This window comes from Taudactylus pleione, unplaced genomic scaffold (genome assembly GCF_031769625.1).
Source record: "Taudactylus pleione unplaced genomic scaffold, aTauple2 ptg001990l, whole genome shotgun sequence".
NCBI classification, from domain to species: domain Eukaryota; kingdom Metazoa; phylum Chordata; class Amphibia; order Anura; family Myobatrachidae; genus Taudactylus; species Taudactylus pleione.
Window position 1 is genome coordinate 7,282,580 of NW_028286386.1, and position 27,662 is coordinate 7,310,241.

Sequence of the window (27,662 nt, forward strand, 5' to 3'; positions counted from 1 at the left end):
TCCGCCTGTCGAAATTACGTTACCCATAACACTTTTCTGCGGATTCAGACTTTTCGACGCTAATTGAATACGGCCCTTAGAGGCATACGCAGTAGAGAAAAATAGCTAAACTGCGTCCGACACCGGCAGTGCATCCGACTTGAGAGCTCTAGAATATTGTCTGTATTTTTACTGTAGACACTAGAATTCTCTCAGCAATGTAAACAGCATACTAGAATGCTCTCCGTATTGTAGTACTTTGTATTTTATAGCTACCAATAAAATTATATTTTTTTATCACAAATTAGTCAATAAAATGTAAGCTGCATTAGATATTGAGGCCCCCCATTTATCAATGAAGGTAAACACCAGCAGAATTTTTCGTTTAGAATTACTGTGATACAACTGAAAAAGCCACTGGTATTTACCAATACGTACCCCACCGGCGAGGTCCAGCGAAGTCCTTCTTGTCTGCAAGGTCCCTGGGATGCTGGTAGGCTAATGCTGCCAGCGACAGGGGTCTTGTGAAATGCGCATTCGCGACAGTCCAACAGCGCAGGTGCATGACACGGGCACCTGGTAGTGCCTGGAATGCTTCGCTGTAGCCAGAAAGGCAGCACCGGGTCAGCATTGCCGGTAATTGCCACTGCATCGCTCTTGCCATCTTTAGATGCTGTGACAAACAGCGGTAATCTTACCGCTGTTTGTTAAATCCAGAAAGGAAGTCATAACCCTTTCATGAGCTATAGGGATTATGCTTTCTTGATAAATGGAGCCCTGAGTATTTAATTATACCTCTTTTAAATAACAATTGTTCATATATTTAATTGGCTGTCAATAAAGAAGAAAGAAAAAAGGGAAACTCGTTTTTCTGGGGGCAGACTCAAAAGAAGTTATTAAAACTTTACTTTTATTTATGAAATAATTAAAAATGATTATTACTTCAACAGACAACATAGAGCTTAAATGAAATATGAGCGATAATACAGCAAATATATTAGTCATGTAAATAGTACAATGGGCCTGATTCAGCACGGATCGCAAGATAGCACACGCACGCACTCGGCCGCTGCAAAATTATGCTAATGTATGCGATCGCAGCACTATACCAAAACGCCCACCACTGTATTAAGCCGCCCACTTCCCATTAATTACATCCGCAATAACTTTGCAAGTCTGCAAAAACATCGAGTAACATCGGCCCATACGCACAGTTGTGGTTGAGCTGACTTCACTCACAAACTGCTAAACTTCCTGACGGTATGTAGAGCTCAGGCTGCGTATGCCATCGCAGGGGCTTAATTATACACGCTCCTGTAACAGCGTTCAAACGCACTGGCATGCCTGCTTTTCTCCGACCACCCCCTGTCACCACCCACAAACAGTACTTCCTGTCAATAGACCCGATCGCAGTGGAGCGCTCGCACATGCGCACTGTGGCTTTGACGCACGTGATCGCATCTGCGGTCCTTACTGAATCAGGCCCAATATTCTGAGTGTCACTACTCAGTAACTTATGGCAGCAGTCACAGTCCAATAAACAAGAAACTTACTTGTAGCACCAAATAAATACTCAATCTGTTGTAGGGCAAATAATATCAATATTTCAAAACATTTACAAAAATTGTATCCTGGCATACTCAAACATGTACTCAGATATATCATATAATAGGGTGCAAGCTCAAAGCAAAATTGTTTCCTGATGTTTCCAGGTGTGCTCAAACATGTATTCAGATACATGTTCCCAAACTGGGGTGCAAGTTCAAAGCAAAAATTACACAGTCTGCTAGTGATTATGAGCTTGTAACCATTCAAGAAAATATTGTAACAATGTGGCTTTCAAGATAAAGCAATTCAAAGAAATATATCAATATACAGTATGTGAGGTATTAGGTATTGAATTAGGGGTCAAGAAATAGCTACTCCCCTATTACAGGGGCATATCTGTAATGGATGCAGGGTGTGTGGTGCACACAGGCCCCTGGGTCCAGGGGGTCCCACATAGCACACCCTGCACCCATAGAGTCTTATACTTACCTGTCCGTAGTGCTGCAGCGGCCATTTTCCCAGTGACTTGCGCATGTGCAGTGCCGCTGTCCCCGGGAAAATGGTGCAGGCACTATTTTCCCGGAGTCCCGCGCATGCGCAGTAGATTCTGGCACTAAACCAGAATCTACTGCCAGTGCTGCGTAACGGGACCACCGGAGAGAGGAGGTGGCCTGCACTGAGTCTGCACATGGGCTCCCTCCTCTCTTGAAAGGCCCCTGCCCTATTAGCATATAGACTGCCAGCTATACTTAATACAATGTAGCTAGTCAGATAATATACTGGGTCAAAATTGGTACTAGATAATTGATTAGGTATGAAAAAGTAAAGCTAATCCTTTGTTGACATATTAAAGGGCAGCTGCTGCTCTTTGTGTGATATGCATTATACTGTAGAAAGAGTGAGCGTACCCTTGGTATGCCCTGGGATGGGAATAAGTGTAATGAGCATCTGCTGTTGTGACGTAGGTTTAGGTGAACCCTGTTACATCAGTGCAGGGATCTCCACAACCATTGGCACGATGAGAGTACCCAGAAATCTGAGAATAAGAATTAAATGGGTCAAAGTAATAAAAGTAAAAACAGGAGCCGTCACTTAACACACAGCGGTATATGCTACTGCTCTCCATATGCTAATAATCATTGGTGGGGAGAGAGCGATACATCGCTGTGTTGGTGGCATCAGAAAGAAAAAGTTTAGTGGGGTATACTGCTCCTAGGACAGTGGGGAGACCCTGGTGCCAGAAGGTATTGCAGGGTCCAACACTCCCCCATGGCAAACAACACCCACTTGCTAAGAGCGATACCTGAAATGACATTATGAGGAAGATGAAATGGTGCTAAGTGGTGCTGCTCTATGGGCCTGATTCACCAAGGAACGCCAAGGAGAAAATGCACACACCTGGCCGATGTTTTTGCTCTGTGCATTGCGTATGCATCGCACTGCGCATGCTGGAACTATCCAGTGCGATCGGGTTATGGTACACAGACTTCACGCAGTGTGTACACAGACCCTTCTAATATTGATTGACAGGAAGTGCCGTTTGTGGGTGGTGACGGGAGGTCGTCAGTCGAACACAGGCATTATAACGCCGTTATAGGGGCGTGCATAATTAAGGCAGTGCGGCAGCATACGCAGCCATAACGTAAGTTGTACATAGGAAGCGGACAAAATCCTGCAGCAGGTCAGGTCAACCACTGCTGTGCATATGGGTCCGATGGTTTTCGATGTTACGGATGTTTATGCTATCTTCTGCACTGATCAGGCTGTGAGTAAAGGGAGATAGGCGGCTTAGTATGGGCTGGGCTTCTGCATCTTGTGCTGCGGTCTCTGGGCCTGATTCAGACCCGCTCGCGAGCGCTATGTGCTCCCAAGCGGGTCGATGGTTGCCCAGTGCGCATGCGCATGACGGAGCCTGCTCCGTTGTGTGCATGCGCGAGACCCGGATAGCGACGGGCAACCAATCGCTCCAGGTCTCGTACCGAAGGGGGCATGCTGTCGATGTTGAGTGACAGCACGCCCCCTTTGCTGGGCGGGCCGGGGGAGTGGCTGCCCAAACGGAGGCGTTCCCATGTGAACACCTCCATTTGGGGGCGGCCCCACTGACATCACAAGTGATGTCAGTGGTAGAGATTTCGGTTCTGTGAGAGCCGAAATCTCTCTGGGGCTTGCGGCAACGAGACCCTACCACAAGGGTCTCGTCGCAACCCCGATGGTCACGATGGTCTTGACCATCACGACCATCTTCCTGGCCGCTCACTATAGCTGTGGGTGGACACCCACAGCTATGCGAGCGGCCAGGAGGCCGCTCTAAAAAACTAGAAGGCCGGCCCTGAGTCAGAGCGAGCGCTCTGTCAGAGTGTCCAGCTCTGAATCAGGGCCTCTGGGCTGATTCAGAGCTGAACGCTCTGACCAGAGCGCTCGCTCTGAGTCAGAGCCCTCCTCCATGAAAATGGAACGGCCTCCTGGCCGCTCGCATAGCTGTGGGTGACCACCCACAGCATATGCAAGCGGCCAAAAAGATGGTCGCGATGGTCTTGACCATCGTGACCATCGGACTTGCGACGGAGACCCTGCGGTAGGGTCTCCCTGCCACAAGCCCTGGAGTGATTTTGGCTCTATCAGAGCCAAAATCACTCCCACTGACATCACTAGTGATGTCAGTGGGGCCGGCTTCAGACGGTAGGCGTTCCCATGGGAACGCCTCCATCTGGCAGGCACGCCCCCGGCACGCCCACCAAAGGGGGCGTGCTGTCAATCAACATCGACAGCACGCCCCCTTTGGTGCGAGACCCGGAGCGATGGAAAGCCCGTCGCTCCCCGGGTCTCGCGCATGCACACGATGGAGCTCCCTCCGTCGTGCGCATGCGCAGTGGGGAACATCGACCCGCTTGCGAGCGTACTGCCGCTGTACGGGAGCGGGTCTGAATGACCCCCTCTGTGCGTATGCATTGATTCGCATATTCTCGCAGCGGATGGGTGCGTACGTCTGCTAGTGTGCGTTCCTTAGTGAATCAGGCCCTATGTTGTCTGTCAAAGTAATAATCATTTTTAATTAATTTATAAAAGTTAAGTTTTAATAACTTCTTTTAAGTATGCCCTCAGAAAAACGAGAGTTTCCCAAATTTTCTTTCTTCTTAATTGACAATATTATATGTACTTTCAGGGGAGCATCCCCACCTGAATCACCTTTACCCGAGGATAATAATACTTTCTCAATGGTGGGTTGTTTATCACTGTTTTGTATATCTAATTGCTTATGTTGAAATCTTAAAATTCACCTGTGCTCGGTGCTCCCAATTCCCCTTTTCCCTCTTACAATGCATTTAGGGCCTGATTCAGAGCCGGACGCTATTTGCGCTCGCTCGTTCAGAAAAAGGGGCCGGATATTTAAATAGAGCGCTCGCTCTTTGCGGTCTGTTGACGCCTCTATGTCTAAACGAGCGAAGGAAACATGCGCTCGCTATTTTTAAAAAAATGCCCCCTGGCCGCTCGCATCCTATGTCATCTCCGCTATTTATTAGATTAATTGAGTACATCGAAAGGTGTATGAACTGCTCGCAGTGCTTGTGGTAGGATTTTCCTACCGCAATCATGCGAGCAGTTCAGGCTAAAAGACAACCAAGTGACGTGGTCGATTACGCTGCTTTGTTAATTATGCACACCCTTAAAACGCCCGTTTTGACCGTTTGGCACGCCTGCGTTCGGATCTCCACTCCCCGTTTTCAAGCACCTTCCCCTGTTACCACCCACAAACGCCTCATCCTGTCACTCAAAATAGCAGGCATTCGCTATTTTGGAGCACACAATTTCCGACCGCAATGACTGGTTTGCGCATGCATATTACAACCCATACGCATGCGCAGTTGTGCGAACATCACTTGGAGCGAACGAGCGGCCGCTTACGAGCGGCTCTGAATCAGGCCCATAGTGGGCTGTGTAAGACCACACCCACATTAGATGTGCCACACCCACACTGTTTGCTTACAACTGTTTTTCATTGCGGCATGATACTATAAAGCAGGCCCGGGGACAGGGGGAGACAAAGGGGATACCTGTACCAGTCCCCGAGGGTCAAGGGGGCCCCGAACTTCATAGACAGAAAAAACGAGGCCACAGCACCTATTAATAGTTTTTAAACTGCTTACTGCGCCTGTAGAAAGCAATATTTTTTCCCTCTTACAGACAGCAGCTGTCCAGCAGAAGCCTCGACCACTGACACACAAGGATCGGTGCTACTCTTGGGCCTGCATCCCCCTGCACCAAGCTCCAGCACCGCCACCGAGTAATCAGTTCTCACCCCTCCTGGTTCTCTTCTCTCCTATCGGCTTCCTTCCCTGTTGTTCCCCTTAGTACATCTGACAGTCTGCCACACCCCCTCCCCCCACGGCACCCCCGAGCCCTCCGCGGCACCACCCACTCAAGGCACCCCAAACCCACCCCGCTCTCATGGCCTCCCCACAGCACGCTGACCCCACCTGCCTCTCCCGGCACCCCAACCCCCCCTTGTGGTAACCACGACACCCCCCACTCCAACAGTCCTCCTCCTCCTTAGTGGTTCATCTGAAAAGTTTAAAGCCAGGTACACACAATTTTTCAGATGACGGATCGGAACAACATATCGTTAAAATCGCCTAGTGTGTATCCACTATGTCGGCCGACATATAGGGTGGACGGGCTCCGAATCATGTAGGGTGTACCGGCCGTCCAGTATGTCGGCCCGTCGGCAGGGGGGGTCGCCCATAGTATTGCTGGGTACACGAGATGTGGTCAATATCCCGACCGCAAGGATTCTGGTGCTAATAGTACCGGCACCCAACCACCGGTATCCCGAAAGTAAGTAGCGGGGTTGGGGGTAGGGTTAGGCACTTGGGGAGGTTTAGGGTTAGGCACTAAGGGGGAAGGGTTAGGTTTAGGGTGCAGGGAGGGGGAGGTTAGGGTCAGGCCCTGGGGAGGGAGGGTTAGGGTAGGATAAGGGGAAGGGTTAGAATACTAACCAACAAGTGTCTGTATTCTAACCATGTCGGGATGCCGGCGTCGGGATTCTAACCCTGTCGGCGCAGGGATCCCGTACTCATCCCATCCCGAGCCAAGCGTCACGACTGTACATTCACACAGCCTCAGCATGAAGGTAAGTATTTATGTTATTGTCATTTTTAACATATATGTATATATATATATATCTATATATGTACTGTATATATATATATATATATATATATATATATATTGTACGAAATGACTCAGCACTCACAGTCCAATAGTGATGTATAGTGCCCAGGTGCCCTCCAAAGCAATGGTTCTACAGCAAATGCTGTCGCTTGAATGCAGAAAAATATTTTACTTGAAACCGACGTTTCAGAGCCCACCCAGCTCTTTTATCAAGGTATATGGTATATATGGAAACATCGGTTTCAAGTAAAATATTTTTCTGCATTGAAGTCCCGGAGTGCCGTCTCTGTCTGTCCTAGGACTGACCTAGCATATAGCATAAATGTGTGTACATTTATCTGTAATAATTGTGTGTGCATGTGTGTGTGACCTGGCATGTATGCTTGGAGGAGGGTGAATTGGGAGTGTGGGGGATAGGGCCCCAGAGATATTAGTGTACCGGGCCCCAAGATTTCTGTTGCTGGCTCTGCTATAAAGCATGGGCCACTTACTAGTGTTTGCCCCCAAAACAAAACTTGTCAGCCCTTCCCTGAGTTATTACTTATCCCTGTTAAACTTGTAAAACCAGATCAGAGGAGACAGAGAAAGAAGCAGTCCTTTAGACACGCCAGGCTCTTAGCTCTTTCCTGGTCCCGATAACCAAACCCCCTTACTAAGAGGACATGTCGTAGTATGTTTGGGGGTAAGGCCGGCACAGGACAGAATATTGCCGTGCTATGGGTCTGATTGAAAGTACTTATGTTCGCATAATTTCATTGCCATTTCATTATCAAAACTGATAAAGCAGGGTTTAGTGACATTTGCAAACATGATATTTTTCCTACCTTCTTGTTGGTTTCTATTAAATGAGCTACACTTGAAAATTTCAGGGATTTGTGAAATATTTAACCCTGAGCTGATCAGAAATCAAATTTACAAGTAAATGTAAATTTATTTGCTTACCAATAATTTTTCATTCCTGTATCTGAAGCTCCCATGCAATAACAGCCATGAAAATATACTTATGCAAGGTGATTTAGCATACCTCCCAACATGACCCTCTCCAGGAGGGACACAATGCTCTGGTCCTGGACTTCCCTGATAATTTATGATTGGTGGAGGCTCCAGAGGTGGGGCTGCTGTACAGTCCAAAATTCAAATAGGGGAGTCACACCAACTGCCAGTGAGTCACAGCCAGTGATGTTGGGCAGTGTGTGAAATGGCAGATGGTGTGGCTCCCCTATTTGACTTTTGGACTGTACAGCAGCCCCACCTCTTACCAGGGAAGTCCAGGACCAGAGCATTGTGTTGTGTTGGGAGGTATGATTTAGTAAGTAATTGTCATCACAGTACACAAATGTCTCCACTAAATGCCATTCTAATGAAAGGACTTGATTGGAAGAAAGATCATGCAGTGGTAAAATTCATGTTTGCTTCAAAATCATTAATTTATATGATGCTAACTAGTTTTACCTTTAATACATGATCTCAGATTATGCACTGGGCCCCCTGTAAATTTAAAAGCAGCAGTGTGACCTGTTTAATAGATATTAGTGGCTTGTTGCTAGTTCCATTTATAATAATTGGGGGTAAATTTACTAAAGTGAGAGTTTTTAGAAGTGAGTTTTAGAAGAGATGTTGCACATAGCAACCAATCAGATCGTAGCTATTATCTTCTAGAAGGTGCTAGTTAAATGTTAATTAGAATCTGACTGGTTTCTATGGGCAACATCTCTTCTAAAACTCATTCCTAAAAACTCTCACTTTAGTAAATTTACCCCTTGGTGTGTAGTGGTAAAATAATCACCCATTGGTTGCTTGCATGGTCAAAAAGATTCACAGAACAAAGCAGCCCTGAGTTTTCTGTACACATTGGTAGTGGGTTCCACAGAATCCCTGGAAATCTGTGTTGCTGCTACACATAATGCCTCACCACTGCTATTATAGTAGGCACATGAAGAAATTAAGTACAGTATGCTGTTTTAAAATAGTGAATAATTGAATATTGTAGCAAAGCAGAGTTTCCAATTATTCCTACAAATTGCACTTGCTGAGGGGCAGCACAGAACAGGGCATGCATTGCTGGACACACAGATGGGCTGCCGCCTCCAGGAGCAGCAGCTGCTAAAATGTTTGTTGTGGTACACTGCACTTAGTAATAAGATTGGAGCCTCACTACTTAAATCAAGGACTCTCTGCCTTTTTCACAAATGAAAATATTGATTTTCACTTTCCCTACTTAGCAGATTTCTCTTTTCTTTCCTTGCAAAAGGAAAGAAAAATAGTGTGGGAGATGGTTAGGTGCAGTTTAATGTGGTATAGGCAGGGTTGTTTTAATAAATGTTTAAAATAGCTAATTGTCTAGGATCTCTTGACCATATGCAGTTCTCATCATTAGGCTAATGCTGGCCACCCAGACTGTGATAATGATGGTAATAATGGGCAGGCCACCTAACATTGCAGCAGGTGTGGCCCAAAAACATGAGCAATAATGATGATGAGGGGGTGTAGGGTTAGCGGGAGCACGACCAGCAGAAAATCGTTGTCTATTTGGCACTCACTTATTCTTGTCCCAGCGAGATGTCAAAAGGTCTGGATGATGATACTAAACAGTATCAACATAAGCATGGGGCTCTGCCTGTCGGTCCCTGGTGGCAGAACGGTGCTAAGATGATGGAGGCGCCAACAGGTGCACCCCCACTCCCCTGCACAGCAGAATACTGCCTATTGCCAGTGACAGCATGCAGACACTGTATGTGCATGAGTGGTGCAGCTCTTCCTTTGTGCCTTACTGCACCTCCCCATACCACTTAAAATGCTTTAGGAGTCTGATGGCATATAAGGGGCATGTGGAGGAGTCTGATGGCATGTGGGATGTCTGATAGGCCTTATAAACTGCACATGGGAAACACCTGCGTCTGGGGTGCCTATTTTTCCATGTTTGCTCACCCTCATGTCAAAAGTTGGTTATGCCACTGACTGGAACATACCATCAGAAGAGGATCACTATTGACCTTTGTGAATAGGTATCTCCCAAACATACTTTCTAGCCCTGATCTTCAAGCACTCAAGATTTACAAAGATAAAAACAGTAAGAAAAGTTTTTTCATCTTCTTTACTTATAGCTGTGGCTGCAATATTTTTTGTGAAGGAGAAGAGACAGTTAAAATCATGTATAGATTATCTTGAATTAAATAACATCACTATAAAAACAGCATCATATTTTCCTTATAACAGAGCTTTTAAATCAACTACAAGTGGTCTCACGGTATACAAAATTACATCTGGGGGTGCTTATCACTTTGTCTATATTGAGAAAAAGTGTAGATCAAATTTTAGAACCCAGTATATTACATTTTAATATTGAGTAATGCCACTTAGTGCCTGAGCAATATTGTAACACTTTGTCCATGGCATTTTCTGGTATGTTTCGGACCAGTACATATTCATACATCTGGATAATATCCTTGTTTTCTCTCTCACTATGGAAGTACAGCCTTCCCATCAGAAAGGAGTATTGCTCTACATAAAACTTGAGAATTGTAAATCTTAAAAAGATCACATCTACTTCTGCTATAGGAATTCTCATCAAGGAATTCAAAAAAGTCTTTTAAATGTGGTCTCCGCCCTCTAATCTCTGGAAGACTCACCGCTTCGTTGGATTTGCAAACTTCTATTGTATTTATTAAAAAAAATTCAACATTATCTCCTTTAACATATTTACAACTATGGGCCTGATTCAGAGATGGACTCAGATTGTGTCTTTGTTTGCAGGGACTGCATACACGCTCGCGTAAAGGGGAAGGTGACCTCGCCTCACGGGTGCATGGCCTCATCTCACAGGGACGTGGTTACATCTCATGGGGGCGTGCTGCGAATCACGGGGGCCTGGTCTCACAGCACCACAGCAGGCTTTCAGACAGGACCAGCCCATCAGGCAATCGGCCCTTCTGCCATTTGCCAGAAGTGCCAGATGGCCAGTCTTGTGTAAATAAACTGCCAACTTCTCTGATCCCCTGTTGCATCCGAGGATGCAGCATTGGATTGTCTGCGTATACAACGGTCATCTGAGTAACCCTAACGCTGGTGAAGCCAATGAAGCTGCATCCAAGGATGCAGGACGCAGCCACTGGCTTCACTATGCCCAGATAACAGGGCCAACACGCCCCCATTTTTTGGGACGTTGCCATCGCTGCCCCCAAATGTCAGCAGCATATCATTCATGCTGTGACTTTTGTGGCACTGTGAGCGACATCTTAGCCCCAGATCTGCACATACGCAGTGCGGCTTCTGCACATACGCAGATATAAAACCATCAGAGATGTCTGTAATTATCAGGGTTTATTTATATACATCTCTGAATAAGGCCCAATGTAATCTTCTGCAGCTCATGCCACTACCATCATCATCACCATCATCATCATATGTTTGTAAGACATCGCAGTGCTGGACAGACAGAATTATAAAGCATTCAATATGAAACAAACAAAATAAGGATATTGCCTTACACCTGAAAGGATATTTTGGTCATAATTCATAACAAAATGTGTATTCCTTACCCTGCTGGTTACCTCGGGGTACATTAAACTTCAAAATACATACAATTTTGCTGGCCTCAATTTCATTCTGATCTATGATCTATATGTGTCTAATTTTGATAATTGTGCAAGACACATAGGACCTCATTCAGAGGCGGACGCTAGGGCGCGATCGATCACAACGAGTGATTTTTTTCGTCATGTGCAAGCCAGTTCATGCGAGTTATATGGAGTCTGTCGTCAGTCACTACTTGGTCGTAGCTCTGATTGACAGATAGTTCCGTTTGTGGGTGGTAACAGGGGAGGTGCATGTGAACGGGGGCGTGGCGCTGCGAACGCAGGCGTGTGTCGTAAAAATGGAGATTTAAAGGCGTGCATAAATTAGTGAGCGGGTCATCGCACACGTCATACCGCAGTCTTTACGATGCTACTTGTCATAGTGCTTGAGTTAGCCCAGGGTCTACCTCAAGCACTGCGACTGCAGGCGATGGTTTCTGCCTCTGCCGATGTCTGGAGTCAATTAACAAAGTAACAGGTGTTTGTCATTGCAATGTATATAAGCAAAGTGGTTGCGTTAATTGGCTTTTTTTTCTTTTTAAAAGGACATTACATTTGGTTGGTCTCGGTATGTGATATTTATATTACATTTGTTTGCAAAATCATTTAAAATACATTTAATAATCATAATTCCCTTTTTTTTGGTTCAAATGCTAAATACATGTTTTTGTAGATGTTTTTTTATATTTTTTTAGGTTTGTGGTACTGCACATCCCAGCATGCTTTGTTTTTTTTGTTTTTTTATTAATAAAGCCCATAGCCAGATTTCTTAAACCAAACATCAAAAAACACATGCTAAATTGACATTAGAAGAATAGACAAAAAAAAACCAAAGCGATTGCACGCTGCTTGCATCCGCATTGAAATAGGCAGAAGAACCATCGAAAGTGCACATGTGAAAACTTGACTCTGCCAAAAAACCACGATGGTCACATAGCTTGGCGCCAGCGACCGACAAATTTCTGCGACTGTAGTCCTCGCTGACCCCTTTACAAGACTCAGGAGGTGTGTTTTCATTGTGATGGGAGTTTCCTCGCCTACGATGTGCGCTGCGATTTTGCGCTTGATTTGCATTTTTCCGCTCTTTTATGATGCGATCGATCGCGCCCTAGCGACCGCCTCTGAATGAGGGCCATAGAACCAAGCCCTTATGTTTGGTACAGGATGTACTGTAGTTAACATCCCAGCGCGCACAAAACTGGCGCTCACAAGCTGATATTCCGAAAAGGTCAGGATTCCAGCTAAGATACTGAGGGTAAGTATTAGGGGTTAGGGTTAAGTTTAGGGTTAGGCAGGGGCATTTTAAGAGAGGAGGGGGCCCGTGTGCAATCTCCTTCTGGGGTCCCCTCTTCTCTCTCCGGCAGCCGGCAGTGCACTGAGCGCAGCGCCTCAGCAATAGACACTGGACACTAGTCTCTGCCCAGAGTCTGAGCATGCGCTGGTCACCGGCGATTTCTCTAGTGCGCATGCGCAAAACGTCTGGTAAATGGCCGTAGCGGCCATTTTCCAGGCAATTTTTACATCACTGATAGTGCCGACGTGGGACTCCTGAGAGGTATTACAATTATGAGTGGGTGCAGTGTGGGCACCCCTGGACCCTGCACCTATTATAGATATGCCCCTAGACCAGTGTTGGCTAACCTTGACACTCCAGCTGTTGTTGAACTATATATCCCAGCATGCCCTGCCACAGTTTTAGCATGCCCTAATAGCAAAACTGTAGCAGTGCATGCTGGGTTATGTAGTTCCATAACAGCTGGAGTGTCAAGGTTAGCCAACACTGCCCTAGACACTAGGGGGAGGGTAATGGTTAGGCTGCGGGAGGGGAGGGTTAGGATTAGACTGCGGGAAAGGAGGGTTAGGGTTAGTAGAAGGGTTACCTTAATTACCTGCAGACGTCTGCATTTCAACCGTCGGTATTCCGACGCTGGTATTGCGACCGCCGCCAACCCGCTCGGTACAATCCTTCTCACTCCTGTACTGCCTTGGTAGTCCTTGGGAGTCTATAGCCCTGGACTTCATGGTTACAAATCACAAATCTGACACTTTCTATTCAGAGTTTGGAGCAGTATTTATGTTGCTACATTAACTTTACTCAAGATGACTATGTGGATTATATTTATATTGCTAAATTTTCCTTAAGAATGCTGAACATAGCTCAACTCAGATAAGTCCATTCATTGCTTGTTAGTCATTATGGGTTTAATTGTGTAATGTTCCCTAATAACCTATTTCTGCTTAAAAAAAAATATATATCTGCATTTAGCTGCCTTGAACTTTATATGTATATGCAATGAACTTACAAAATCACTCCAGAGATTCACAAAATCCATGTGACAACAACAGATCAACACAGCAAGTTTGTCAATTCTCAATCATTGCTCAATTCAACTCTGTATAAAGGTGCATACACACGATCAGATTTTTTCTTCAGATATGGACGATAACGATTTAAAAATCGTTCAGTCGTTCATATCTGATGGAAAATCGTTCATATCTGACATGCCTGAACGATGGACGATCAACGATGCGCGTTCCCGTTTGTCAGATAACGATATCTGACATCTGATGGGTTTGCAGTCAGACTTGGACGATTCCATTCATTTTAATGCAGTCAAAAATCGTTCAATCGTTCAAATCGTTCAAATCGTTCAAAACTTTGGTCAAATCGTCCAAATCGTTCAAATCGTTTAATCGTTCAGTCGTTCATCTGACAAATCTGACAAGTCTGACAAATCTGACCGTGTGTACGCTCCATTAATCAGTCTCTGTGTTTCTTGATCTGTGAAAATTCACAGGGCTCTTTTACAATCTTATGGCTGGGCCCAACATTTTATAGACCTCAATCTCACTATACTCCTATCCTGATGGAAGGTAAAATGGATATGAAGTTGCTTAGTGGATTGTCTACAATCCTGGAGATTGTTCCTGGGAGCCGATTTCCCCAGCACATGCTTTACACTTCATCCAAAAGCTTCCTCTTCCTAAACTAGGACCACTTGCATCCTGAGGCTACTTTTTGGAGTGTTGTCAGGAAAGGGTTAACTATGTCTCTCCACCACTTCATTATACTATATCAATCATAACAGGACCCCTGTTACCCACATATGCTTATTATAACTACTCCAAATTACTATGCCTGCATATGAATCTGCTCCATACTGAATGTCGCCTGTGCCAGCTATGTCCTTGAAATTCATGATGCCACACCTAGGGGACAGGGCTAAAGGCTCAAGGAAGTAGAGCACTACCCGGAGCATTCTAAGGACACTCTTGGCAGCTCCACAGGCTGCAGCGTGCATGCTCAGAGCTCCCTGGAACACACCAGGCGGCTCTGTAGCTCTGCTACTGGCTGCAGGGCGCTGTTCTTTCAGGCACCCTGCAAGGCACGCAGGTGCTGTGGAGCAGTGGCTGTGTTTCCCCCAAGGCGCTGCGCTCTGTGGGAAACACCTCTTGTACTCCCCTAGGTACAGCCCTGCTGAATACTGACCTGTTTACTTAGTATTTGATCAAGCTCTATAGTCTGACCCACACACCACAACAAAACCTATTGACACAGGACAGTGCATATAGAGCTCCTATATGTACCATGTAATGTAGTCGTCAGTCCACATAATAGACATTAAGGAGGTTTCTGGTCTAGCTTATAGAAAGACAGCTCTTTCTATTTGTAATGTGAATATGTCTGGTAACGGTGAGTGCCTACCGTGTCTAGTTTAGTGTGTTGTTTTTCTTATTGGTGTAACAATTTTCTTTTCTTTTTTTCTAGGAAAATCGGTACACCAGTAAGAATAACTGTACTTAAAAAGAATGGGCTATGTATTACTTGTTTTCTTATGCAGGTGCATTAGTTCTTTGGTTTGATGATTACACACTAGGAAACCTCCCTTTCTCTGTACATGGATAACCAAAACATGGTCTCCCTTTCCCAATGTTTCGTGGCTTTGATGCCAGGGGAGTCCCTGATGAAATTGTTGGATGTAACACTTTTGGAGGGAGTATGGTATAATAAATCATTTACCTTGCAGTATAATGCCATCATTTACCAACAGTTTATCCCTCACGGCACAAAATGGTTGCATGTCAAATTGCAATTTTCTTGATCAGACAGACAAGCCATGTGTCAGGGGATTGTACCCGATCATCAGAAAATGTCTCCTTAATTCTCCAAGAGAACACTTGAAAGATCATGACATCATAGTCCTCATATTCTGGGTGTGAGGCATCAAGCACTGCATTTTGCATGAGATGCATCCTGCCACTCAGAGCATGCATGTCGCCATTAATAATGAAGAAAATCATGTAGTACAGCTCTCCTGATAAGAGCTATCCTTTGCAAGAGAGCTACTTCCGGGTTTATGACCCAGATGTCCCTCTTGTGGAAAGAAGCCCATAGGCTTCTATTGGGTAATGCCAGCTAAGATGGCGTTACCCTTTGGGCCCAAGCTGCAAAAAGCTTTGCTTTCTGAAGCGAGGTGCATATCAGAAATGCAGTCCAAACCTCGAAAATTTAATTTTCGGGGGTTTGACCGCATTATTGATGATAGTGCATCCTGCCCTTAATAATTTTCAATGTAAGGCAGGTGTACATGTGAGTGGGAATCCGCAAAATATGATTCCTTGCCACATTTATATATGACATTAAGGTTATACACTGAAGCTTTAGTATAATCCTCTGCATATGTTAGGATACTGTGTAGACTGGCATTATCATGAGATGTGGCAGGATGACTTCACTGAAAGATATCAATCATAGATATCTTTCAGTGTGTAAACCCAGTATCGTTTTGATTCCTACCTATCTATACACTCTAAATGTCGCTAAATAGCGTTATAGGTCGCAAAAGAAATAATTGCTTTCCAGACTTGGATTGTGGTTCCGAAGCACAAAAAGATATTATTCATCAAAAAGCAGATAGTTACACGCTGTGATCTAAATACAATTAGCGCAGAGGATTATACATAAACAACGTACAGTCAATACATTACGCAGGCGCTCTGGATCCAGATTTCCGGCATCAAAGGTGAAGCCTCCGTCAACAGAAAGAATATGATGACTGATTAGCAGGTTCAGGGAGCTTGCATATAAACCCTTGCAGAGATAGGCAATACAATAGAACTAGTTGGCATAATCCCATTGGTTCTTCTTCCTGGTTCTCTTGTTACGATGCAGTTCATAGGTCAGTTTGTATGATCACAGTCCAGCCTCCAACAGCTCTTTGTGTCTATTTTCCCACTGAAGAACAAGTCTAACCTGCCTGCATTACAGAGTACATTTTAATGCCTATCTCTCTATGATCCATAATTCCCAGACACGTTGCGATTTCCTCACTGATGGAACCGGAAGTCTGCAAATACACAGTGGTTTAGAATAGCACCAAATACGGTCTGTTTATCATGTACTAAACCTGAGATCTTAAATACAGTCGCTTTATTACATACTTAATAATGAATAAACCTTGAATATTGTGTTTGTCAGTGTGAGAGTGTTGTATATTATTCGCTATTTAGTGTTGTGCGAATATGTGTATACATGAGCACACTGGGTGCGTGCGCACGCAATGGTGCATCATGGACAGTCCAATCGTCCAATAACAGTTGAATTGCGGTCGCATGCAATTATTCGACTTCGACAATCGTTTGTCCTTCACTACAGAAAAGTTCATGGGAAATCGTTCAGCGATATAGTTGGTTGTGCAGATCGTACCGTGTGTATGCAGCTTAACAGGTATGCTGATGCTTGTCAAATGCAGTGATCTGGTGTTTCTGCCAACACAATGTACACCAGGGAAGGGCTTTATTGTGGCATAAGCATAGAGATGTAGACATAACTGCGTGTTCTTTGCTAGTATTTGCACTGTGGGCCTGATTCAGAGCCGGACGCTATTTGCGCTCGCTCGTTCAGAAAAAGGGTCCGGATATTTAAATTGAGTGCTCGCTCTTTGCGGTCTGTTGACGCCTCTATGTCTGAGCGAGCGAACGAAACATGCGCTCGCTATTTTGTAAAGACGCCCCCTGGCCGCTTGGATCCTACGTCATCTCCGCTATTTATTTGATTAATCGAGTACATCGAAAGGCGTCTGAACTGCTCGCAGTGCTTGTGGTTGGATTTTCCTACCGCAATCATGCGAACAGTTCAGGCTAAGAAACAACCAAGTGACGTGGTCGATGACGCTGCTTTGTTAATTATGCACGCCCTTAAAATGCCCGTTTTGACCGTTAGGCACGCCTGCGTTCGGATCTCCACTCCCCGTTTTCAAGCACCTTCCCCTATTACCACCCACAAACGCCTCATCCTGTCACTCAAATTAGCAGGCACTCACTATTTTGCGAGCGCTTGATTTCCGACCGCAATGACTGGTTGGCGCATGCGCATTATGACCCATACGCATGCGCAGATGTGCGAGCATCGCTCGGAGCAAACGAGCGCCCGCTTACGAGCGGCTCTGAATCAGGCCCAGTGTGTGCAAATGATTGAATAGTCTCATCACAATTTTATGTACTAAAGACATATCTGTCCATGATAATATGTTTCACTGCAAGACATATTTATTCACATTTCTGGTACTAAAGGAAAGCACAGAAAAACATCAGGTGCTTCTTGTAAAATGTTCAATTCAGACCAGCTGCTGCTGTCCCAATTTGTGGGACGCTGAATCCCAAAAGGTAAAGTAGAAACATAAAAAGAGCAAAGAGAGTGAACGCAAATGGAATGGACATCAAAGAAATTATTTCAATCCATAAAACACCAATAAAAAATGAATGTAAATAAACATAAAAAAGACATATGCACATATGTTGTCCAAAAACACAAATTGTTCAAATAAAAACTATAATAAAAAGGCAAGCACATGAGCTCTCAGTCCATGAATAAATGGGTAATTATTTTTTAGTTCCCAAAAGTCTTGCAGTGTTAAGACCAATAGTATGGCAAAGTGAATAATGGCCCTCATTCAGAGCCGTACGCTCTGAGCAGAGCGCACGCTCTGAATGAGGGCCGGGCTCCATTTTCATGGAGCGTCCTCCTGGACGCTCGTATAGCTGTGGGTCACCACCCACAGGCTATACGAGCGTGCATTTTGATGGCCGCGATGGTCGAGACCATCGCGACCATCGAAATTGCGAGCCGGAGCCTGCGGTTGAGGTTTTCAACCGCAAGCTCCGGAGTGATTTTGGCTCTATCAGAGCCAAAATCACTCCCACTGACATCACTAGTGATGTCAGTGGGCCGGCTTCTGACGGGAGGCGTTCCCATGGGAACGCCCCCGTCAGGGAGGCACGCCCATCAAAGGGGGCGTGCTGTCAATCAACATTGACAGCACGCCCCCTTTGATCGGACACAACGAGCGAAGGACTTTCCTTCGCTCGTCGCGTCTGGCGCATGCGCACGACGGAGCTCCCTCCGTCGTGCGCATGCTCAGTGCATAACATCGACCCACTTGCGAGCGGACAGCCGCTCGCGAGTGGGTCTGAATCAGGCCCAATGTCTTTAAATGAAGACTCAGGGGTAAATTTACTAAAGTGAGAGTTTTCAGAAGTGGAGATGTTGCCCAGAGCAACCAATCAGATTCTTCTTGACATGTAACTAGCAGCTTCTAGAACAGTGGTTCTCAAACTCGACCCTCAGGACCCCACACAGTTCATGTTTTCCAGGTCACCCCGCAGGTGCAGGTGTAATCATTACTCACTGACACATTTTGAAAGACCCACAAGTGGGGAGATAATTATTTCACTTGTGATTCTGTGAGAAGACCTGGAAAACATGCACTGTTTGGGGTCCTGAGGACCGAGTTTGAGAACCTGTGTTCTAGAAGATAATACCTAAAATCTGATTGGTTGCTGTGGGCAACATCTCCACTTCTAAAAACTCTCACTTTAGTAAATGTACCCCTCAATGTAGCTTTCCAGTGTGTGCCATCATATGGCAGTGATTGCAGTTTTGAAACAATATTTGTAAAGTCTTTACAATAAATAAATGTATCTGGCAAGTCTCAAGGGAGACTATCCATATAATGAGGCTTAGACGCACATATAGCTGCGAGCAGTCTGAGGAAGCAGCTGATGGTATATCTAAGACGGAGAAACGCGTTACATTGTACCCCTATCACTCTGGATAGGCTACAAATATATGCTGATAAGTATTGAGCGTGCACTGTGAGCCTGATTCAGAGACGGATGAAATTGGGATATTTACGCAGATCGTGCGATTGTTTGCCATAACGCACGTGTATAAGCCACACTGTGCACATGCTGCAATTGTTTTGCGATTACGTTCGCACAGAGAATTCACTTGCATAGTGAGTGACATTTGGGGGTGATAATGAGGAGTGGTTAGGCAAACGCAGGCGTGTCTGACCGTTCAAACACCGTTGCATGGGCGTGCATAAATTATCCATTGCCATCGCTTTCGCAGCCCTCTGCGTGTGAGTAGAGCTGCAGTGTTTGTGGATGGTCAGACTTGCCGTACATGCTGCATGACTGCGTGCTGTGTGTCAATGGTACAGATGTTTACACAGGAGTGCAACATTGGACAAATATGAAAAGGCAGCATCCATATGCTCAGTTAAGCTTTGGATGCATTAGCCTATTTTCGCAGCTGCATTGCCATCCATCTCTGAATCAGGCCCTGTGTCCAGATAAGAAGCACTCATTTTTACAACTGTTCCTCCTATCTGGCTGTATAATTGGCAGTGGCATCACAAGGTGGGTGCGAGGGGAGGGGCACCTAGGTGTCACCCGCCGAGGGGTGACACCAGAGTGCCCACTGCTCCTCAGTGACAGGAGCCAGGTACTGCACGAGTGACTAAAACGGGTTGGTTCGGGCCATGCCCCTACTTGCAAGGCCGCACCACTACCCGCGAGGCCACACCCTTTTTATCAGATGACCGCCCCTACCCACACCGGGTGTCACAAGAGGGAGGGACACCACTGATAACTGGGAATACCAACAGCAGGAGGTAAAAAGAACATCTATGCTTACTAATAACTTGGACTTTCTGTATGTTCACCAAATGAAAGGAGCCTAATATTGAGTATCTCATATGGTATGTGAGACTGTTCGCTAAAAAGGAGCTTAATAATCAATGTTTTCATATGGTTATGATGCTCTCTGCTTACTAATAGCTTTGAAAACGTGCTGCTATATGCTTTATTGAAACTTCTAATTGAATGCCCATTGATAATGGACTGTGCAGCTTATTACTAACATGCTTGGCTAAAATGGCTAAGTCAGCTGCTATGCATTAAGGCAATACAATAAATTGATGTCAGCATTTATTTGTACTAGTTGAACAACACTTTCTTTGAAATAACCACCAGAGCTGTAACTAGACTTTTTGGTGCCCTGGGCCAGAGAGAGCATTTGCGCCCCCCCTTCCCCCATTATTTTTCAAGTAAGGACATAAGAAACCCACCTGAAAAAGGGCCGTGGCCTCATGGGGAAGGGCCAGGGAAGAGATAGGAGAGGCCAGGAGATGCTGGGGATAAAAGAAGAGGAAGCAACAAGCGAGAATAATAATAAACAGAAAACTGACAGTCCCAAACAGTGCCCCCTGCCCTGCGGTGTCCTGTGACATGGCACTGTTCGCACTACCCTAGTTACGGCCCTGATAACCAGTGCTTCACAAGTTCTTGGGCTGTCTGGTGTATCTGGATCCCGCTACTGTCTACTATTTATAACCTGTATATCATCACAAATTATACACACTTATCCTCACAAGTAACCATCTTTCAGCCTCTGGGCCTGATTCAGAGTTGTATGCAAACCCAATGGTTGCGTAAAACTCAGATGGTCAGACAGCATCCCAGAAAACGAGGGGGTGTTGGCCCCTTTTTTGGGGGTGTTGTACACAGCTTCACGTGCTTCAGCTGGCCCGGACCTGTCTCCCACACTGAACCTGCCACAGGGCCTGCTTCAGAGATGGACGCTAATTCAGTCGCAGCTGCGATTTCACATGGAATGCAGCTGCGAAAATATGCCAATATTTCCAAAGCTTATACGCATGCGCTATGGCCAAGGCAGTTTCTAGCCAATCTGGCTCCCAGTGCGAGAATTCAAAATGCGCCCCCCCCCATTATAATATTTACTTCTCTGAGCCATGTAATCAGTGACATTACTAATAATGAAATCATATTTTAAGTGCAGCTCACTGAGGTGTGGAAAGGGGATTGCTGCGTGCGGCGAAGCCGCGTGCACCGGGAAAGGGGGTGTGGCAAACTAGGAGAGGGCGTGTCCCCGTGACATTTCCCCAATTTGTCACTTTTGAGGGTTGGTCTCTCCAACTTCCTTTTTTACAGCCTCATGCCCCGTCTCTCCAGCCTTTACAGCCTCCTGCCCCGTCTCTCCAGCCTTTACAGCCTCCTGCCCGTGTCTTTCAGCTTCAACTCCTCTTGTGTCCCTCAGCCTACCCTGAGTGTCAATCAGACAGACCTCGTTCGACAATCAGCCAGACCTTTCCCTGCTTGTCAATCAGCCAGACCCCCACTGTGTCATTCAGCCAGACCCTCCCCCTTTTTGTCAATCAGCCAGACCTTCCCCTTATTTGTCAATCAGCCAGACCCTCCCCCCATTTGTCAATCAGCCAGACCTTCCCCCCATTGTCAATTAGCCAGACCCTCCCCATTTGTCAATCAGCAAGACCCTCCCCCCTCCATTTGTCAATAAGCCAGACCCTCCCCCCATTTGTCAATCAGCCAGACCCCTCCTGTTTCTCTTATGTGTCCGCAGCCACCAGCCTAGCGCAGTGCACACTTACCTCCTTCCTGCTGCTGCTTGTTTCTCAGCGACGGCGTCTCCTTCTGCACTGCTGCGCCTGCTAGCTCCCAGCCCCAGGCCAGTCCTTTCCTCTGCGCAGAGCCGAGACTGAGCGCGCACTGTGATGTCATCACATCGCGCGAGGCCGGGGTAGGAGTAAAACTTAGATGCAGCAGGGGAGGCGTGGCTCGGGAGGTTCTAACAAGTAGTACGTTAGACCTCCCGGCTTTTACTTACTAGACGTGCTGCAGACTGGCTAATGAGTGGTCCGGTGCACCGCCAGACCACCCCTTAGTTTCGCCTATGGGTCAGGGCTGAGCGCCCCATGCGATTGCACGGGTCGCCTGCCCCTAGAAACGGCCCTGGCTATGGCAAACAATCGCTCAATCTGCATAAAAATCGCCATGGCTTATCTCTGCATCAGGCCTGCAGTACACATCTATTTGTGGCTACAAGATTTAGGAGATCATTAGCAGCTGGAATATTCAAACTTTTGACACCCAGTTATTTTGTTCATAATTGCATGTCACTAAATCAATTTACATATTAGATTGATTTCAGCTTGTTTAATATTAATGGCAGTTTGAATATTTTTTCTTTGTACAATGCATTTGTTCAGTATTTAGATGCCTATCATTGATTCATTAGTCCCATGCCAGGATTTCACAGTCAGCATTTCGACCGCCGGCTTCCTGACTACATACCGGTTCTGAACCTCCACCATCAGCGAACAATCACATGCACCAACGACACTTGCAGCTCTATGTCAGGTGCAGTGTCTCCTTCTAAACATGGCCTATTTGGCTATGGCTCTGCATGAGAGCGGAGCAGCATCCACTAACGTGTTCATTTCAGGCCAGCTCCCAGTCACCACCCAAGAACGCCCATGGTTTTCCCTCACCAGTGCTGATACCAGCGGTCCCGTACACAACATTTGTACATACACTCAGGGTGACGCATGCTTTTTAGGGGTTTCAGAATACTTTGTGCATGCGCAGTAGTCACTAATCACTCAACTATGTGCACTTAGCGCGCACCTCTGATCTGGGCCCACAAAGAGCATCACTGACTGCATTATGCAAAGGGTCAGTAGCTTCACATAATAACGCAGGAAAACCACTTTGATCATTTGTTTCAGCTTGTGGAGCTGTCTATCAGCATCTCCATAAAGGTCACATTTAGGAAGGATATGTAATGCCGTATGAATTTATGTGTCGCTAAAACGCTTTGTTGTAATATCCAAAAATTCTTTCTGAATGGAGAGAACAGAGTTGTGTTGAACCAAATAATAGATCTACTGTTCTTAAGACAGAGTAACACAATATACTTTCTGTCATAAAGATTTCTCATCTCATTCCATCATCTTATAGCCCAAAGCAACTTCCACTGTTTCTTGGAAAATCTGCCTAACCCCAAACTTATGAATCTGCTCAGCTATTCCCCACACACAGCTTCAGAGGCTGATTCCTCTGTGTCTGCATGTGTGCACCTGTTATCTTTTATATATGTTTCATACAGTCAAATATTACATGACTTCTTTTCCATAACCTTTGCATTATGGGGCTTTTCCATAACATGACATTGTGGGGCTGCTTCAGAGGTGCAAGTAGTCGCGACGATGTTGGGTGCGTATTTTGCCAGTCACGGAAGCAATAATATGCAAATTCTAGTACCAGCCTTCCCCTTGCGCCGGAATGTGCAAACCCTGAGATGCCCACTTTCAGTGCACGCTGTAACACCATCGGTGGTTCTGAACAATCCATCATCAACCCTTGCACCAACCCTATGGCAGGAGCATTTTCTCTGTCTGAATATGGCCTCTGTGGCTGCGGCTCTTCATCTGAGAATGTAGATGCTCTCACTGACATGCCTGCAATACTCACATAAAACACCCACACAACAACATTTTTTTGCGTTCACGTCAGACCACCTACCAGTCACCACTCAGGAAAACCCATCACTTTGCCTCTCGGTCTCTGATACCTTCTCCCACATATACAACAGCGCCTTTGTGCATAAAATCAGGATAATGCAGGCACCGTAGGGGTATTCAGAATATTTTGTGCATGCACAGTAGCAAATAATCACTCAACCACGTGAACATTGGCATTGCCTGAATCAAGCCATGTATGTAATGTTATTAACTAAACTTAGCCACACAAGGCCAACCACATTTACTAACATGCCCAATAGTGTTCCTATTGATTTTTATTGGATCATTATATACCATCTCTATAGTTCTCAAGGGTTGGGTACAGGATACCAGCAGTCAGAATCCCAACACCTGCATCCTGACTGGGTTACAATCCCGAAGCCTACAGGTGAGTACCCCTACCCTAACCCTCCCTACATTCTAAACGTAACCTCTCCCCTTAGTGCCTAACCCTAACCCTCCCCCTAGTGCCTAACTCTAACCCTACTAACCGTAGTGGTGCCAGGATTCTGACTAGTGTCGTGATTCTGGCGCCAGCATTCTGAGTGCCGCCATCCCGACAGCCGGCATTATTACTATGTTCCAGTTGTCGAACCTATACACTGTAAAATTTGCCCAATCGCCAATGTCAATATTGCAGTGTGTATGATCAGCACAACAAATGGCATATACTTAAACTTAACTGTAATTAAATGTTTACGTGTGTGTCACTATGCTGGCACATATATATGTAATTGTGTAGATAGATACCTATCTAAATGAGGTTATCTTTTCATGGTATTATCACAAGATTAAAATGTTTGTTTCAGATATCCTATTCTATGTTTCTTATTAAGTCTAGCCTGTCATTATGTCTAATGTGTACTCCTGCATTCTTGTTCAGTGTTATGTAAAGTCATCCACAAATGTGTTGCATCTTTCATACATTTAACAAATTTGGGTGTGTGATCTAAAACCCAACTTTTATATTTATGCATGTACATATTTTACAAACCTAGGGAAATCCAAAACAATTCTCCAAAAGACCGACACTCTGCATCTAACAGTGAGCCAAATCTTTTATCCGACATTTTAGTCTTCCAAGAAGACTTTCATCAAGGATAAATAAAAGTGTTTAATATAAGTCTCTTTGGGAGACTGAAATGTTGGAATAAAGATTTGCACCACTCTCAGATGGAGATTAGGAGAGTGTTGACATTGGACGAATGTGGACGCCTTGATGATTCTATATGTTTGTTACCTTGATAAAAGGACTTGCATGCCCTGAAATGTTGGCATTGATTGGAACACCACAATATAACTATATTAAAGACTTGGGGCAAGATGCACTTACAGAGTGCAAAACTTACCGCCGGATACCGCAATTGTACAGATCGCATATGCACTAACATATGCGATCAGTACAGCAAAGGACAGCTCTTCCGATAAGAGCTGTCCTTTGTGATCCCTGCCACCTTGTGGACTTCCGGGTTTATGACCCGGGAGTCCATCTGTGCATGCGCAGAGTGACGCGGCGGCCACGGGGCATGCTGGGAGGGATCCCTCATAGCAGCGTTATGTGGCAGAAGCCCATAGGCTTCCTAAGGGTAACGCCAGGAAAAGCTGGCATTACCCTCCACATCGGAGCCCGGCGGCCAGCTGATTGATGCATATGGAAAATGCGGTAAACAGGGGTTTTACCACATTTTCCGTTTAGTGCATCCCAGCCTTAGAGTGTCGCCGTTTTATTTATACATTTAGCTGCACCACTGACACAGAAGGCACTGGAGCAGCAACAGCACCAGAAATCAGAGTGCCGGACAAACACCATATATACCTATCTCTATATCTGTGTATGTATATATATATACAGTCAGGTCCATAAATATTGGGACATTGACAGAATTTTCATATTTTGTCCTCTATTCACCACCACAATGGCTTTGAAATGAAACAAACAAGATGTGATTTAACTGCAGACTTTCAGATTTAATTTGAGGGTAATTACATCCAAATCAGGTGAACGGTGTAGGAATGACAACGGTTTCTATATGTGCCTCCCACTTTTTAAGGGGCCAAAAGTAATGGGACAAACTAAACGATCCTAAATCTAACTTTCACTTTTTAATACTTTGTTGCAAATCCTTTGCAGGCAATTACAGCCTGAAGTCTGGAACGCATAGACATCACCAGACGCTGGGTTTCATCCCTGGTGATGCTCTGCCAGGCCTCTACTGCAAATGTCTTCAGTTCCTGCTTGTTCTTGGGGCATTTTCCCTTCAGTTTTGTCTTCATCAAGTGAAATGCATGCTCAATCGGATTCAGGTCAGGGGATTGACTTGGCCATTGCATAACATTCCACTTTTTAGCCTTAAAAAACTCTTTGGTTGCTTTTGCAGTATGCTTCGGGTCATTGTCCATCTGCACTGTGAAGCGCCGTCCAATGAGTTCTGAAGCATTTGACTGAATATGAGCATATAATATTGCCCGAAACACTTCAGAATTCATTCTGCTGCTTTTGTCAGCAGTCACATCATCAATAAATACAAGGGAACCAGTTCCATTGGCAGCCATACATGCCCACGCCATGACACTACCACCACCATGCTTCACTGATGAGGTGGTATGTTTTGGATCATGACCAGTTCCTTTCCTTATCTTCTCTTCCCATCACTCTGGTACAAGTTGATCTTTGTCTCATCTGTCCATAGGATGTTGTTCAAGAACTGTAATGGCTTTTTTAGATGTTGTTTGGCAAACTCTAATCTGGTCTTCCTGTTTTTGTGGCTCACTAATGGTTTGCATCTTGTGGTGAACCCTCTATATTCACTCTTGTGAAGTCTTCTCTTGATTGTTGACTTTGACACATATACATCTACCTCCTGGAGAGTGTTCTTGATTTGGCCAACTGTTGTGAAGGGGTTTTTCTTCACCAGGGAAATAATTCTTTTGTCATCCACCACAGTGGTTTTCTGTGGTCTTCCGGGTCTTTTGGTGTTGCTGAGCTCTCCGGTGCATTCTTTCTTTTTAAGAATCTTCCAAACAATTGATTTGGCCACACCTAATGTTTTTGCAATCTCTCTGATGGGTTTGTTTTCATTTTTCAGCCTAATGATGGCTTGCTTCACTGATAGTGACAGCTCTTTGGATCTCTTATATTGAGAGTTGACATCAACTGATTCCAAATGCAAATGTCACACCTAGAATCAACTCCAGTCCTTTTACCTGCTTAATTGATAATGAAATAACGAGGGAATAGCCCACACCTGTCCATGAAATAGCTTTTGAGTTGATAGTTCCATTACTTTTGGCCCCTTAAAAAGTGGGAGGCACATATTGAAACTGTTGTAATTCCTACACCGTTCACCCGATTTGGATGTACTTACCCTCAAATTAAATCTGAAAGTCTGCAGTTAAAGCACATCTTGTTTGTTTTATTTCAAAACCATTGTGGTGGTGAATAGAGGCCAAAATCTGAAAATTCTGTCAATTTCCCAATATTTATGGACCTGATTGTATGTGTATATATATATATATATATATATATATATATATTATATACTCTGTGAAAGAGAATATGGGGGAGATGTACTAATCATCGCTATCGCGATGCTGTACATCCCAACTGACTTCAAATACATACCGCGGTTCATTGCCACGGTATGTACAAAGGATTTCGCAAAGGACAGCTCTCACGATAAGAGCCTTCCTTTGCGAGGCTGCCTGG